The sequence below is a fragment of the Lonchura striata genome, chromosome 9 (genome assembly GCF_050655825.1).
Source record: "Lonchura striata isolate lonStrDom1 chromosome 9, ASM5065582v1, whole genome shotgun sequence".
Lineage (NCBI taxonomy): Eukaryota > Metazoa > Chordata > Aves > Passeriformes > Estrildidae > Lonchura > Lonchura striata.
Window position 1 is genome coordinate 18,821,680 of NC_140711.1, and position 7,858 is coordinate 18,829,537.

The 7,858-nt window shown below is 40.7% G+C and overlaps 1 long non-coding RNA gene across 3 annotated transcripts in view; it reads right to left on the reverse strand.

Annotated features, from left to right (window-relative positions):
• Positions 1-6,922, reverse strand: part of LOC146766643 (uncharacterized) — a 144,403-nt gene extending 137,481 nt beyond the window's left edge. For all 3 annotated transcript variants that reach the window (XR_014957222.1, XR_014957223.1, XR_014957221.1), the window contains exon 1: positions 1-6,922. This exon is cut by the window's left edge. This is a non-coding gene — a long non-coding RNA (uncharacterized LOC146766643).
• Positions 6,923-7,858: the final 936 nt, after the last annotated feature.

Genomic DNA, 7,858 nt, shown 5'->3' on the forward strand with positions numbered 1-7,858 from the left:
TTACTCCTGTTACAATATTGTCTATAGTGAAGCTTATAAGGCAGTATTGTTTAGAAGGTCCCATATCGCATCCAGAAAAAAAAACACAAACAGAGAAAAAAATCCACTGTCACAACCTACCCCCAAAAAATACAAGCTGTGGGTTAGGGAGACTTTTAGTTTTTTTTTTAAACCAAGCCAGATTTCCTCAAAGGATTAGCCTTCCGTTCAGTTTTCTCAATATTTCACAGAAACTTCTACATGAGTATGAATCAAGTTGGTATCCTTGTTATAAGATTCCAAAGTTACTGCAGCAGAAAAGGCATGAAGTTCAGAAATAGAAAACATTGCTAAAGTGATATCATTCCTAATTGAATATTTATTTTAGCTTTTGGCACATAAAGCAAATGCATATAATGCACAAGCATGGGAAAATAATGATAATTATTCATTAAGATAATACCCTCTAAGGGCATTAGTAACAATAATAATTTTTAAAAAGAGCACTTTACAACTTTGTTATTCATCATCAGGATATCCAAGAGACTTGATAAGTATTGGGTAATGGACTTCATTTAAGAACCTGTACTAAAAGTTTAAATAACTCAGAATCCCATGGTAAACATGGTAAACGGATTGCCCTACAAGTGTTGTGAGAAACTGAAAACTCTGTAGATTGGCTTGCAGTGTAGTAACATTGAAATGCAGAAACTCGTATCAGTGCGCTGAGGAACGCGTCCCCAAGGCCGATAGCTGCTGTTTGCACCCTGGCAGTGTTTGGGAAGCCCGGCCACGGGTCAGGATCCTGCAGGAAGCTGCGCAGCTTCCAGAGGAGTCTCTCCCCACACGCCTTACAGCCCGACCCCCAAGCTTGGCTTCAGATGTGGGATGCTGTCAGTCAGAGCTGTTCACTTATCCACTCCAGGTTTTTCCGGCTCCCTCTGAGGAGGATTAAGTTGTAACTATGAGAGATTTACCCAATATATGGGTTACCGGGAGGAGCCAGGTTCTAGGTAGCTATCTTCCCCGCAGAGGAAACCGATACAACGTTAAATTTTTAATTATCCTGCATACTTAGGGATGCACCTCAGCCTAGTTTTCCTTGGAATACTCCAGGCCAGCAGTGACCGGGCGGCGGGGCTGGGAGGGCCGGGGCGAGGCGCTGCCGCCGGCTCTCCTCGCTCCGCGCCCGCGCAGCGCCTCCGCTGCCGGGAGGGAGCGGGGCTGCGGGACCGACAGAGGCGAGGGACTGAGCAGGAGAGCAGTCCGTGAGGGCACAGCCCAGGGAGCAGCGCTGTGCCCGCCTGCCGCCAGCGGTCCCGGGGTTTCAGCCTGCGGGACCCCGAACGAAGGACCGGGACCGGGACCGGGACCGGGACCGGGACCGGGACCGGGACCGGGACCGCTGCGCTCCCAACTGCGGCCTTGCAGCGCCACCTGCCGGCCGCGCCGGGCAGCGCAGCGCAGCGCGGGCGGGAGCGTTTGGGTTTTGGAGGAAATTGGATTAATTTGAAACCTGCAGAATTCCCTGAGAAAATACAGTTACTCTGCTTCCTGCACTGATCTGCCCCGAATCAGGTGTTTTCCTCATCTGCCTCAAAAACGCGGAACGTGTTTGAATGCATCTGTTTAATTGGAAGATGATAATTAAAATAAGAGAGATCTGCAACTTTTATTTTCCTCAAAAAAAAAAAAAATATCACAAACCAATTAATCTTTGGCGACTGCAACTACTACCTATGAAACAAAGCTAGAATAATCATTCAACTTATGATTCAACTTAAGGAAAACTGTCATATAATCAAAAACTGTGATTAAATGTGTGTCTAACATACCTACAGAGAAAATGGTCACTTTAAATATACACCTGTGTGTTTTCCAGCCATCTACAGATGTGTCATTAATTTTTGTAGTCAGCCACATCAGTATTTACTAAACCCAGGAGCACAGCAAGGTCTGGTGAACTTCCTTGGCCCAGCACCTGTGAGCAGACCACTCCACTGTCACCTGATTTCTACAGAAACTCTCCTGCCTCCCTGCTGCACCATAACTGTCTCATGTACAAACCCAAGCAATGCACAAACCTTCCCATAAGATGTGGCATGGAAGGAAGGAGTTCAATCTGAATTCCCCCTTTCAGAAACACATTAAACTCATAAGGTACAGCTTTTCTTTTCTGAATAGCCATTTATTAGAACCCAATAAAACTCATCACTTTCAGTTGACAACTCTTCTCTTCTAAGAAAACCAGCAAAGCTAAACATGGAAGAAAGCAGAAAAGCAAAATGGAGAGGAAAAAGAAACATCACCAGTATGTTTGTCAAACTGTTTTTTTTAATAATGGAAATAAGATTTCTTTCCATTCTGATCCTTCCTTCACACAAATAAAACCAAACAGGTCTATATTAGACAAAGAATAGACATTTATATTGTAGTCTACAAAGCAAATTTTCACAATCAGTCAATAACTGAAAGTGAGATCAGCAAAGAAACATTTAGATGACCATTTCAATTTTTGTCTCACTGCCTGTAATGCAGATGTAAGAAAAAAAATTACAAAAAAAAATAAATAAGCACTAGGATACAAAAGCAGATATCCTAAACACATGAAAAAAATGTATTACACAATTTTCTATGTTTATCACTTACATATGTTGATGTCTAGAGATGTTAGAAACCCAAACAAATCTGAGAGAAATCTGCTGTAGTCCCACACAGGACATGAAACTCCTCACCATCCACAATGAGATGAGACTGTGGGGCTTTCCCAGCTCCCAAGTACCTCAGTCCCTGGCTGCCAGAGAAAATCAGTTCAGACAAATTAAGGATTGTGGCAATGGCCCTGATAATTTGTTCCTGTCTGTGTCTATTATCCAGATCCAAACCTTCGTTTTACAAAGAAAAGAATATTTTCCACTAAGTCTCTCTAGGTCACAAAGTCATCAGGGATTTCCACCATCATAGTGAGAGCAAGGTTTACAATCCTGATATTATCAGAAAGGGAAACCAGCTCTCCTTCCCGTACCTGTAGGCTTTGCAGTCTGAAAGGAATTATAAAGCAATACATTTGAAAATATGTGGCTCTCAGAATACAAGTGCCGAACCATTTCAATGAGGAAAAAAATACTTTCTTGCCCTAAGTTGGCTGTCACACAAGGACTCCAGAAACAAACAACATGGGAAGTGTTATTTCCATAATTCCTGCTGTGTGGCATCAGTAAACTGAGTCACTTGTTAAGCAGATTGCACCAAACAGATAAAGTAAGAAAAGTGACACCAAGAACTTGATTTCCAGAGTTCCAATACTGTTCACCTCTGCAGCAGGAACTCTAATGAAGTATTTTCTATCATCTGTGCTTACAAAAGAACTTTACTTTACAAGTCCTGTTTTCCAAATTTTCTCTTCAAAAATAATGCTGCTCAGAGAAAGCAAATGATTTTTCTAATGTCTAGAGACAGAAATTTTGCTGCTAAATCACCATGAAATGGTTTCTCTCCTTTTCTCAGAACTTCATTTTGTAAGTTGCCAAATCAGGTGAGACAAGATGGTCTGGGAGAGGTATGAAATGAATCCAGAAATGAAGAATATTTCTGCCATTCACAGAAAACCAAATTATTTTCAGCTGGGGGAAAGAATCTTAGAAAAGATAGACTCCAGAGGCTGGGTTTGTGTATTTCTCCTTGGTTTTCACTACACTTCTGGGAAAAACTGCTTGGATAGAGGTTGGCAGCTTAGCTTTTGCCCTGTATTTTTAATTTCTTGGTTTACTTATAGCATGTCTGTATGTACAGTAGTGGCACCACCTTCGAGGCCCTGGTTTAGGAAGGCTCTATCAGCATTTCCTCACCACAGAAAATGGCTCCAAATGAGCGCCTGCCTCGATCAGGCAGCAGTGAAGGCCCGCTGAAAGCAAAGCCTCTGTGAGCAGCAGGCAGTGCTGGAGCACAATGCAGCCGAGACCAGAGCCTGCACCTCCGTGTCTGCCAGCCACCCTCTCCAGCATCACACCAAAGAGACCCACCGAAGCCAATGAAAAGGTTTCCATGGAAATCAATGAGGTCTCGGTAAGGCTGTAAAGATGCATCATTAATTTTTTCAGCCTCACTTTCACACACATCCATTCCCTCTCTAATATCAATTCTTATACTATTTATATAACTCAGGATCTAATCAAGATGTGTACTCCTACTTGCTGGGAGCTGAAAAGATCATGCTGATTTGTTACTTATTTTTTAATATTTAGGAGGTACCCAGTTACACTGTGGATATGGGTTCCATGAGAGCCTATACAGAGACACTGAGAAGCAGAGAAGCAGTTTGGATATCTGCACACAAGAACTTCTACATCTAACGACTGACCACATAGTTGCCAGAGCAAAAATTGCTTAAAGCCTAGATCAGTAGAATTTAAATATTTCAATCACTGTATTATTAATACCCAGAACAAGACCTAATTTTTTGTTGGCTAATATGAATCTCATTTACAAAAAACCAAAAAAAGCATTGGTAAGCATCTATCTTCTAAACGTTATATAGTTAAAAATCTATTTAAAATCTTCTCTCTTTTCTCCTTATACAACACTGCTCTGTTAAAATAAAGCTTCTTCAGGAAAACGTCCATAAAGTTGTTGGTTTATTGCTTCTGCTTCTTTTTAAATTCACAGTTGCTAATATACATAAAAGAGTTGAGAAGCATGGAAATTAATAACTGCAGAAGCTGTGAGGTGCTAATGGCATTGTATTTCACTAGACTAAAATGTGGGCAACATAGCCTGTATTAGTATTGCAAAGTACAGCGCAAACTATAAGAAAAGATTTTAAATTATTTACCTTTCTACTTCAGCACAAATGTCCTATAACCAATTATCATGAGATATTGCCTAGAAATTAACCAGTCATCTTGTGTTTCTATCTCCAGATTTACAATTAGTAATGCTATTAATGTGGATCCTGTACTTAGCATCACTAATTACATTGCTATGAACTAATGGTGTTAAAAATAGCAATAGCCATCAACTACCAATTAATGCTTAATGAGAGCGAATAAACCCTGGCATTGTAATGAATTTCCAAATTATTGTTTCTCATGTGTCTCTTGAAATCATACAAAAATGTGTGTAACCTGTGAAGGCAAGCAATGAATAAAAAACATATTTATCACAAAATTTTGAACAGGAGCAATAGGAAAATGTTTAAGGCTTAATCTACACCTTTCAGGCAAGTAACAGCCAAATAGAGATACATTTTTGCAGGTAAACACTCAAATTCTTACAAAGGTTAAAAATACAGTGGTCATTAGGTAGTTTAACTGTTGCAGCCTTAAGCAGAGCAGGGCAAGAGCCTAAAACACATGAAGACTGTGAATACTGTAAATAGCATTAATAAACTGCTTTTGTGTTGGACTGTTGGAATACAGAGTAACACTCACTTTATCCACACCCAAGAGGTTTTGTTCTTTGAAATATTATGGTAGGCAAGACAGAAAAGCACCCCCATCCCCTGCATCTTAAAATACAGCAGGTGTTGTTTACTCCAGAAACTTTCAGAAGTTAGAAACCACTTCAAGTCATAAAACCTGGATTTGTTGTACCTTGGTGGAAAGAAATAAAGATCTACTACAGATCTGATCTCTGGGACACAATATGAGGCCAGGATAGATCCAGGGCTGGAAGTTAAAGGCAGAGAATGCCAAGGAAATCAGTAGCCAAGAACAAGAAGAAAGAATACTGAAATCAAGTGGGAAATTCTGATTAGCTGGGGGATTCAAAAGAGATCCTTGTTTAGCAGGACAAATTAACTAGATAGCACTGAAATATCTATGCATTTTTTGTCTGACATAACCTCAAAATTGTGGATGTACTGCTGTTCCCTAACAGGTGGACACTCACTGTGAGCCCTGGTACACAACTGCAGTTAAAATGAAGCACCCACATTGCAAAGCAACAACAGGTAAAGAAACAAACACTGCTAAAATGGGAAAGGTCATCTTTCTGGGAAGGAGCCAGTTGGATAAAACCTGTGGAATGACTGACCCTTAGAACTGAAACTGCCACAAAGGGATCACCCTTAATGCAAACTTGAGAGTTGAGAGAGATAAGGGCCAGAGTAGTGACTGAGTAAAGGCAGAAGGAGCACAAAATTGTGCAGCTTCATTCAAAAATGTAAGCGTGGGCACAGGATAAAGGATGGAAAAACCAAGCATGCTACAGTCACAGCCAACCTCTGCATCTCTGGAGGAGCCACTGAGGGGCACACAACTCCCTCCCCACAGGGATGTGTGGGCAAAGGGACCTGAGGAGAACACAGCTGAGCTCTCCCTTGCTCTGCAGGGCAAATGTAGCCTGGGGATGCCAGGAGCAGCTCTCTGTTCCACGGAGCAGTGTAGGGGGGAATCCAGCCTCTCAGCTCTGCATGCCAAGCGTGCCAAGCTGGGGGAGCAGCCCAGGCAAGGGGCTCTGTCAGCATGAGCTTTCTGGGGGATGCTCTTCCAAGTGTTCTATTGTTCACCAGACAATAATTTTACTCATTTTGCTCACTAAGCTCTGTGCTCAGCTTTGATTAGAAATAAATCCCAGAAATTCCAGATATCTTCCTAACTGTAATATCATGAACTCATGCTGGGACAACTGTAAAAAGGTGGCAGCTACCACTGGGAAGCAGCTCCGTGTTTCCTGTTTTGCTTTGCATGGAAGAGCAGATACACAATTCTATACAAGGAAGGCCTTACGCATTGTTTACCTTCTTACCCTGGTTTACTTATGACAAAATTGAGTACTGCAAGATATTCTATGCAGAGGTGTGTCAGAAGACTTTTCTCCCCTTAAATTTCACTTTTTTTCTTGACATATTTTTTTATCTCCATGCAGGGTCTTCACAGTGCTTTTTGCTGAAAAAAGAGATGTTCCACCACAGCAAAGAAGGGTGGTAAATCCCCAGGGGGCAATCCCCCTGGGAAAATCCTCCCTGGGCAATCCCCAAGGAGGCTGCCAGTCAGCACACTCAAAATGCTCCTTCCTCCTGTGAACAGAGAATGAATCTCTGTCTCCTCCATGACACAGAAATACTGTAGTCACCTTTGCTACATACTGGTCAACTTAGACCAGAAAAGCCTTTTACAAAGAAACCTTGAGACAGGTTGATCTAATGAATAAACTTCTTAACCCTTAAAAAATTATCTAAATGCTCTAATTAGAAAAGTTTGTTTTCCATATATGCTATTCAAATTTCTCATACTGGAAAGAATGGCTGGTTACAAACTTCAGGAAATACAGACCAACTTATTTTGTTTCTTGGGAGGAAAAATATCATGGTTTCAATGCGTATACATAAATATATTAAGATAGGGTTTTATGGTTTAAGTCCAAAGGAGTAGAGCTTTGTTCAGCATTTTTTTACTACATACACTCATACAGTGGTCTCTTGCAGTATTCAAAGCTAATCACTTTTTTATATCAATCCTTCTAGTCTCACTACTAACAGAATTCTACTTCAGTATGCTAACAACATTTAGACAGTACATAGTTATGTTGGGATTTTTATGCCACTCAGTGTAAACCTGTAAACAGTTCTTGACAATAAGAAAGATTCCATCCATACCAAGACTACTCTTCCATTTTCTCATCTTTCTTCATCAGCAATATCAAATTCTAGAACACTAAAGGTACTCTAGTACTAAAACAAACAAGCAAAATCAGATCTCTTTTTATGGAAATGAACTAATTTTGATCTGAAATTATTCTCAAATACTGGAATTGAAATACTTTCTTACACCTTGGCTCTTCATAAGTCTTTGACCTAAACCAGTGTTCCCAATTCAATTGTACCTTCTTCAATTACTTCTCTGAAAATAGACACCTTTTCACAGGAAATTGAAATGTG